The sequence below is a fragment of the Gavialis gangeticus genome, unplaced genomic scaffold (assembly GCF_001723915.1).
Source record: "Gavialis gangeticus isolate Ggan-Ray unplaced genomic scaffold, GavGan_comp1, whole genome shotgun sequence".
NCBI lineage: Eukaryota > Metazoa > Chordata > Crocodylia > Gavialidae > Gavialis > Gavialis gangeticus.
In genome coordinates, this window is record NW_017729029.1 from 36,968,430 (window position 1) to 36,976,226 (window position 7,797).

The following is a 7,797-nucleotide window of genomic DNA, read 5'->3' on the forward strand; positions in this document are numbered from 1 at the left end:
ATATCTGACTTCCTAGGTAGGAATTTCGAATGACTCAGTGATCGGCATTTCAATTTTCCATTCAAATTTGTGCAGCTCCTTTAGAAAGAATTTGGGGTGAGGTGAATCAGAAATGGTTTGTGTCGTTTTGCGGCGTGACTAAATGTTGTGAGTAGCAGCTGGGGTGAGCGGGAGAAGCAGGTACTGTTCATTCTGCTTCCAGCTAAAAAGTTCCCAGTGGGCTTCTGAGTTTTGATGTGCCTCTAAATCCTTTTGCTTCCCTATAGGAGAGAGAAGATGTAGTATGTCGCTGATGAACGCCCAAGAAAATCACTGACAAACGCAGTTCTTTGGGTAAATGCGAGATCTGGTATTAGACCGACCGAAATAGTTGGAAAAATTATTGGAATTTTCCCAACTATTTGGAAGTCTGTCTCCTTCAGAAAGAGGGTTTGCATTTGAGTGGAAAGGACTTCTACTATCACCAGTCCAAACAGGGCAGATTCATGATATAGCAGGCTGGTCCTGAGACAGATGGAGCTGGTTGCATATCAGGCTGAGAAGCCAGGTTTGAAGGTGAGCATAGAAGTTTAAATCTCACAAAATGTTTCTGAGCCTAAAGCAATTACAGGCAGATAGAAAGGAGAATGCCACCCAGGATGGGCATGGTCAAGGAAATGAAAGGATGCTCTTCAAACCTCGGTCAAACCGGAAAATGCAGTCACGCTGAGGTTGTGCTTGCAGGTTGGCTATGACATCTTAGTCGTCCCACATCTTGCCACTTTTAGATCACCTCCTCAGGTGATTTTAGTAGAGGATGCTTATAATAATGAATCATCTGGCCAGCTGGGAACAGTCGGGCAGTTCGAAAGCGTCCCTGGCCCTACAGCACCGGGATTTCAGGCGTTCATATTGTAAGCAGCTCCATCACCTCTCACTGGTGTTATGCACGAGATGAAATGATATCGCAGTAAACTGTGAACATGGCCCTGGGAGCAAAATATACCCAGAACTTTGTAAAGAGAGATGGGGATGAGGGATTTTATTATTGAGGCTTGGATGGGGCAAAGAAGCGCTTGCAGGTTGTCTGAATCTAAGGCAGCTATGTCTATAATCAGACGAGGTTCTTTGGGTAAATCTGATATCATTTATTAGACCAACCCATCATGTATGCTAAAATCCACCTTTATACAATGGGCACTCACTACCTGCCAACCAACTGTGCAACAAAGCAGCTGGTGGTGGTAATTTATTCTAAACTGTGAGCACCCTCAGGCAACATTTATTTGTTCACTGCAGAGGTTCATGCCGCAGATAATACTTTGGATGGTCTCTAATCTCTTTCTCCTTATCCCTGAAGCTTTCCTTCTCATCTCCTTTCCTCTCTCCCGCCCCTCCCCAATTTTATTGCATTTCCAAGTGAGGAGAATAGATGCTCACTCTCCTTAACAATGAAAACTAGAAACCTCCACCATTATGTATTGCAGTGTTTTAAACACTGAATTAAATTCGAAGTCTCTGAGGCCACCATGGATGTCTAGAGATGGGTCCACAACCCACCAGAGGCCAGGATAATCATTTCATAGACACTAGGGCTGGAAGCGACCCGGGAGGATCATCGAGTCCAGCCCCCAAAGTGAGAGTGGCTTATTGTCAGAAGTGTGGGATGACTTCGGCTCTCTTGGAATTAAAGGGTGACACATGGAGGACGTTTGCTTTGAGGCCTAGATATGGATTTAGGGGCTTGAAGTTCGAAAGCCCAAATATTGTGGGGCATCATCATAGGAACAAAAGCAATGCAAAACAAGCCAAGGGGAAAAGACTGGCCTGTGCATTTCTGCTAATCAATCAATCACTCAGTCCATTCACTCCTTGAGTCTGGCTTAACCCGGGATTTCTCCAGCCCCCGAAGCCGAGCGCACCCTCCCACGGCTCCAGAAGGAAGAGCAGGGGCACGGTGCCACCCGACAAGAGCAGGAGAATTTTAAGCAGTGGCTTGAAAATGTTAAAACATCCCCCCCAAATCAAGTTCCCTCTTTCGCCAGCCTTCCTCCTCATGCCACCACGCACCATTGTACAGGCTTTGAACAGACAAGCCCACTATTACAATGTTGTCAAGGCCCTGCTAGTTTTCTAGTTCAAATCCTTGTTCATGCTGTTTGCTAAGTACTTGTTCAATGTGACAGCTTTCAGCAAAACAGAGCACACTGAATGCTTCATTCCAAACAGCTCTGTCCTGCTGGGCTTCAAGTGAAACAAGCCCTTCAGACTCCATCATGTGAACTTTTCACAAGAAACAATCTCCTTTAGACAATTCCATTCAGAGATACTACCCGTGAAACTGGGACTTGGGGATGAGGTGACATCACAGCCTTCTTCCTCTGGCCAGGGTCATGGCCACCAAAGTTGTATTTGTCAGGAGGCCTCTACATGGCATGGTGCGTGATTTCCTTAATTGCCCGCTGTTTCCCCATTAAAAAATAAAAACAACTCGAAGGCGCATGTGTGTTTTAGTATGTTTTCTTTGGAGGAGCAAAGCACATGCTCCTGGGCGGACAGTCAAAGGTTGGGGTGGGAAAAAAAAGAATCGATTAATTAGAACGTAATTCTCATGCCCCTGAATCTTAAAAGGCCCCATGCGCCAACAGTGGTCAATCGAAAAGGAGAGAGATCAGCCACTCTTTCATTTGTTCATGAGTATACATCGAAACCTCCCTCTCTCTGACTGTCGGGTCTCTTCTTGGGAGCAGCTGAGATGCTGGGACAAGTCCTGCTCTCTGGAGCACCCAGCTTTTGCATCTAAAACTGCATCGGGAATAAGCAAGGAGGTAGGGTGAAGGGAGGCTGTGCTGAGGATGCATTGCAGTGGATCAACTGAGTGCAATGCATGTACCACAGCTGCTTCTCTCATCTCATTGCCAGGAGGGAAGGTAGAATGGTCTCTGCTACAGATATTTTTCAGGATCCAGAGATTAAACCAATGGGATTTGGATGCCAGTCTTCTATCATCTGCTTTCAACCCTTTCTTCTTGCAACCCCTATAATAATCCACAGGTCCTTCTCTGCGGTACAGCAGCTGAGTCGGCTGCTCTCCACCTTGTGCTCATGTAGTTGATTGTCCATCCTAAGTGCAGGGCCTGACACTTGTCCTTACTGAATTTCATCCAATTTCTGAAGTTTTGTCTTTATTAATGGAAGTGGTGACTGTGGTTTTCATTTTATTGTAATCTTTATTATACCCTTTGTGGGAGTGAAACCACCCACTGAAGTCTTCAAATAATGGGTAAACCAGGAGCTGTATCTAGGAAAGAAGACTTTAAAGTCCAGGGGGAAATGTTCTCAATTGCCTAACATGTTAATTAAACCTTCCTACCTCCCATCTTTCAGTAAGAATTAGGTGAGCCATGAATGAGTAAGGTATTATGGAGAAGCAAGGATTTCTTAGGGCGAAAACTTTTACTGGGCCAATTGCATAGTTGGGGAGTAGAGTTAGACAAGCTTTCAAATTCAAGACATTCAGGTCACTTTTAGCATGGGTGTTATGGGCCCTATGGACTGAGCTTTTCTACAACAGGTTTTATCATAATATCTCAAAGTTTAACTGGTTACCAAAGGGGCCGTTCTTCTGCACTGAATATGCAAAAATAATGCCTCACAAACGGACCTGGCAAAACAGGAGGCATTTGTTGGTAGAGGAACAGATCTTCCAATCTTCGATCAAATGACCACAAGAAAATACAACCACTGCACATACACTTCAGTCCTGTACTAGAGTTTCTCCCCCATTTCCAACAGACAATATAAGAAGAGTGTATCCAGCCTGTGCTAAGAGAGGAAGAGGAAATGTTTTCCATGAAGAGCATTTGGAATTGCCCTTCTAAATTCAGGTGCTGCGTGTCTCAAATGGAGAAACTCAAAATCAGGGAGTCCTTGCTCTTTAAGCCCACATCCTCAGGTGGCAGCGATACAAGTTTTTCATTGGTTTTGTTTCTCAATGGTATCGCTTGTACAGGGCAGGAAGCTCAAAGCAATTTCTTCTGATAAAAGCAAATATAGCAAATTCATGAAGTGACCTCCTCTGCTAAATGCCTAGCATCTGCTGTGCTGCACAATATAACACATGTAAACTATATTATAGGAACCACAGGAGGTGAGCCTATGTTTGCCAACTCTGAATCTATTCCACAAGGTTTCCAGGATGCCAACATGCCTGCGACGTGCAACGTGAACATGCCCGCGTGCTGGCGTATAGCAGTCATGGGTTACGGTGCGTAGACTTTACATCAGAAAGGCAAATGCACATTTACTATTAGATTTTCAAAACTCACTGGACCACTGTACAAATCAGATTCAACATTTAATATTTATTTTAATGAATACCTTATCATTTATCTCCTGGGTGACTCTTAGGAGTCTATAATTAATAGATATAATAGATACTAAATAATAATAATAGATATTTAGGTATAAATGTATACCTAATATATATATCTATATATATCTATATACATACACACACACATACGTGTGTGTGCATGTACAATAAATAATAATAATAGCTATTTAGGCATAACTTTATATCTAATTCCAGGGCAATTCTGTAGGGTTAGCAACCCTAGATGAGCCCTGTGCTCAGCCCTCTAGGCTCACAGGTAGATTATCGCTCCAGACAATGCCATCTCCCAGCTGTTGCATGGCACCTCGTTCAGCTGCATGGCATGAAGTGGAAGGAGATCATTATCACAGTTCAAATGTTTCAGTGATCTCCTAGAGGACAGAATCATACCCAGTGTACCCTGTGTATTTACAAGTCCACTTCACCTTTGGCCCAAAATCTCATTCTCTTCCAGAGAGCATCAGGCCCTACATGAGAGAGAAGGAATTTCCCTTCCTCAGAAGCCAGTATGGCACTTATGGGATGTTGGCCTACAGCTAAGGGGGTTGAATGAGGTGCACCACTGTCTTACTCTTCCAACCAGGGTTAGTTTGGGGGCTTTCCTCTATTTGGCAGACATGGAGGCAGGAAGGTCCTGCCCAAGTGGAGAGGCCTGCACTCAACATCCCGTTGGCCTTGGCTAAGCCATTGCTTCAGGTAGTTTGTCTTTCAAATTTGGGGAGTCTACTCAAACCAGAATTTGGAGGGAGCAAAATAACAAAGGAAAATGCTCCTCCAATCTGCTGAACTGATGAGCTATGTGGTCAGTCTCTTTCCCATGTCTGTGTGGTCGTGAATGGATCAGCACATTTGGCTTTTCCCTGTTAGGTCAGCGCTGGGTGTGCATGCCAAGTCTGCATGCTGTGTCCACTGAGAAGGGAGTGATGGGCACCCAGGAGCTGGTTGCATGTGACTGCTTGGTTATAAAATGTCGTGGTAATGTTGAAATGAGGATATGTGTGTTTTGGCTGCTGATTTAGGAGCCAAAAAGCCCCATTCTGTGAGTATGCCTGTAAGAGGGGAAAGATGTGCTGCGGGTCCCTGTGATGAACCTTGTCCACAACAGGGAAGCTGCTAGTGAGCCAGTGGAGAAGGCCAAGGGCATGTGCAAGGATCCTGTAGCTATGGGGGAGGGAAATCCTGGGCTTTGCCCAGAGTGTTTCTCTGCCCCTCCCCTCCAAAGGAAGCTGCATGGCTGTGGTCAGTCTCTCCACCCTTGTACCATGCCAGCCCTCTTTGCTGAAGCAAACTGCATGTGTGTGGGCACAGAGGGGAGGATGGAGGGCAGTTACTACCAAAGCTTCTTCCCTTGATGCTTGCAACGCCCCAAGGAGCCCCAGCACCCTGGAGGCTTCTGGCAGACCCAGGGTCCAGCATCTTGTCCCACCGCGTCCACCCCACCCTGTGCATCAAGAGAGCTCTGTGCAGTTAGAGTCCCATCTGCTCCTCATGCTGGCTAACTCCACAAGTCGGTGTTGGTTGTAGCCATGTCTAACGACATAAGCAGATGAGGTTCTTTGGGTAAATGTGATGTCTCCCTCTGCCTGAAGAAAGGTGTTTGTACCCAAAAGCTTGCAAAGAACATTTTTTCCAATTATTTAGTTGGTCTAATAAAAGATGTCATGGTAGAGATGGTATCTTTTAATAGACCAACAAGATTTTTGCAAAAAAAAATTCTTTCGTTGCAAGCTTTTGGGCACAATCACCCTTCATCAGGCATTGGAGAAAAGATTTTAGAAGTTCTCCTGGGTAGAAATGAAAGTTCATATTTCACAGGATTTCACAGAGGAGCCCATTGATCTGAAATTAATAAGTCAATCCATACCAAAAACTAGAACTCTTGGTTCCAAAATGATACCTTTATTAGACCAACTAATAGACTATTAGTAATAGAACTGAAATTAGTAAATCAATCCAGGTTGTAGCCATATTGGTCTAGAGGCAAAAGGAATCAGAACTGATGGTAGAGCCAATACCTCTTAAGTTCCGATTTTGTTGTTGTTGTTGTTGGTCTAATTAAAGATATTATCTCTGCTATGAGTCCTAATTGCCTTAATAAAAGATATCACAAAAGATACCACAAGTAGGCGCACTTATTCTGGGATAAGGCTGCCCATGCATTCTGGGCTAGCTATTCCGCTTTAAATTCTCACCTTATCTCAGTCAGCTGAAAATTTCCATGTATAGCTACTAGATATGCCCTAAAGCAGGGAGAAACTTCGGGGCTGATTTTCAAAGGTGTTCCTGGTGATTTCACTTGGAAATGTGATTGCTCACTGCTTCTGAAAATCAGTCCCCTTTATCATAGCGGAGGAGGCGAGGCCTTTTAATCTGGCCATGTTCACGTATGTCTCTTCTCGCATTCTTTACCCTTTATGCAAGCATAAATCCCATGGGGGTCACTGGGAGACTTCTCCAGGCAGTAATTGTGACACTGGGTTCATTTTACCAATGATGGTAAAAGAAGGAAAGGTAAAAAAACCATTAACCTCTCTCTGCTAAGCAAAGAACGTCAACAGAGAACCTCTAAAACTTTGCCAAAAATGTATAAATCAGCTACAAACGTCTGGACAAAACATCTGAGACGTAACATTAACAGTGCTGTTTTGTTTTACCATCATTTGCCCCTAAATATCTGTAGGATCCCATGTCATTTTAAACACTAATTCACCTGGAATAGCCTGCGATTAGCTACTAATTTCAGAGCCAATTGGGCATGGAACGTAATAATATAATTTAGACTGCTTAACCGACGGGTCCACATTACAGGACTTTATAAATAATAATTAGCTTCAGTTCACTCCCTGGCCTTTTAGATTCACAGAACTTCTTATTTATATAAGTCTGTGTGTGTGTCTATGTATGTGTGTGCGTATATGTGTGTGTGCATGTGTATATATAGATATCTAGAAATAGATATATATCTATATAGATATATCTATCTGGAAAGAGGATCTCTTTTTTGACTGATATACCTCCCAACAGGAGATCTGAGTAAAAAGGCAGAATTCATTCAAAACCATCATAGGGGTGTTTTGGTGGTTTACAATATCCCAAATAACATGCATACTTATTTACTTCGAAGGAAAATGAAGCACCACAGATTTCAAGTGTGTCTCGTCATGAATGTGGGGTGCGGGGGGAAGCCTGTTCGTCCAAACTTTTGCTCCTGTTTCCTCCTCTGTATTTTATCATGCCTTTTGAAATGAGAAATGCACGTCTCAAAGTAAGGGGGGAGGAGGATTGTGCTTTTTCTATGCAACCCTTGCTTTTTTACGATTCATTAAGCCCTTTATGCCCGTGTGTAATTGGACCCCTCTCATTTACATGCATGAGGGATGCATAACTCGGAGAGAGGCACTATCAGCCAAAAAAAAAAAAAA